At 41.5% G+C, this 1259-nt stretch overlaps 1 protein-coding gene across 7 annotated transcripts in view; it reads left to right on the forward strand.

Moving 5' to 3' along the window:
• Jupiter (microtubule-associated protein Jupiter) overlaps positions 1-1259 on the forward strand; it is a 121724-nt gene that overhangs the window by 96818 nt on the left and 23647 nt on the right. The window lies entirely within an intron of this gene.

Raw genomic sequence — 1259 nt, forward strand, 5'->3', positions numbered from 1 at the left:
TGGACTGTATCAGAATTAGATCCGAATTAGGTTTGGACTGGTCTGGGCTTCGATTAGACCTGGACTAGGTCTGAACTGAGCTTGGACTAGGTTTAGACAAATCCTAGACTATGTCTGGACTACATTGGAATTAGATCCAAGTTAGGTGTGGACTGGATTAGGCTTCAATTAGACCTGGACTAGGTTTGAACTAAGCTTAGGTTCGGACAAGGCCTAGACTAGGTCTGGACTGTATCAGAATTAGATCCGAATTAGGTTTGGACTGATCTGGGCTTCGATTAGACCTGGACTAGGTCTGAACTGAGCTTGGACTAGGTTTAGACAAATCCTAGACTAGGTCTGGACTACATTGGAATTAGATCCAAGTTAGGTGTGGACTGGATTAGGCTTCAATTAGACCTGGACTAGGTTTGAACTAAGCTTAGGTTCGGACAAGGCCTAGACTAGGTCTGGACTGTATCAGAATTAGATCCGAATTAGGTTTGGACTGGTCTGGGCTTCGATTAGACCTGGACTAGGTCTGAACTGAGCTTGGACTAGGTTCGGACAAGTCCTAGACTAGGTCTGAACTACATCGGAATTAGATTCCAGTTAGGTTTGGTCAAGTCCTAGACTGGGTCTGAACTACATCGGAATTAGACCTTAGTTAGGTTTGGCCAAGTCCTAGACTGGGTTCGGACTATATCGGAATTAGATCTGAGTTAGGTTTGGCCAAGTCCTAGACTGTGTTCGGACTACATACAAGTTTGGACCGAGCTGGAATTATTATAGATCCAAATTTAGATTAGATTAGTTTAATTTCCGTCTGCCTAGCGTGTCAAGTTCATTCTCTTAACGTTATCCGAAACGTCACTCCAATAGCTAAATTGCAGGATCAAAGTTTGATATTTCTAGAACCTCGTAATTGAGAAAGAAACGATTAGGATCGAATTATTGAAACTAGGTCTGGGTTAAGTCGAGGCATGAGTCACGAAAGGAAACGACGATCATCTCAAGAGGAATTCGCTGGTTAACTTCGTTTTTCTATTTAGATATCTCAGGTATATCCGACGACGTATTAGGTAAATCCCCGTTCCCATAGCGAATTTGCTAGATCGAATCTCCGACGCGAAGACTTCATAACTCGCGTAGAAAAATTCTGCAGGTTGTAACTGTGGGTAGAATGGACAGTAATATACGAGGGTCTTTTAACGAGTAACTTACAAAATATATTTCACTTAAACTATTTAAATAATAAACTGTTTGAAATAATAAAAACG

This window comes from Eufriesea mexicana, unplaced genomic scaffold (assembly GCF_001483705.2).
Source record: "Eufriesea mexicana isolate 0111107269 unplaced genomic scaffold, ASM148370v2 scaffold100, whole genome shotgun sequence".
Taxonomy (NCBI): domain Eukaryota; kingdom Metazoa; phylum Arthropoda; class Insecta; order Hymenoptera; family Apidae; genus Eufriesea; species Eufriesea mexicana.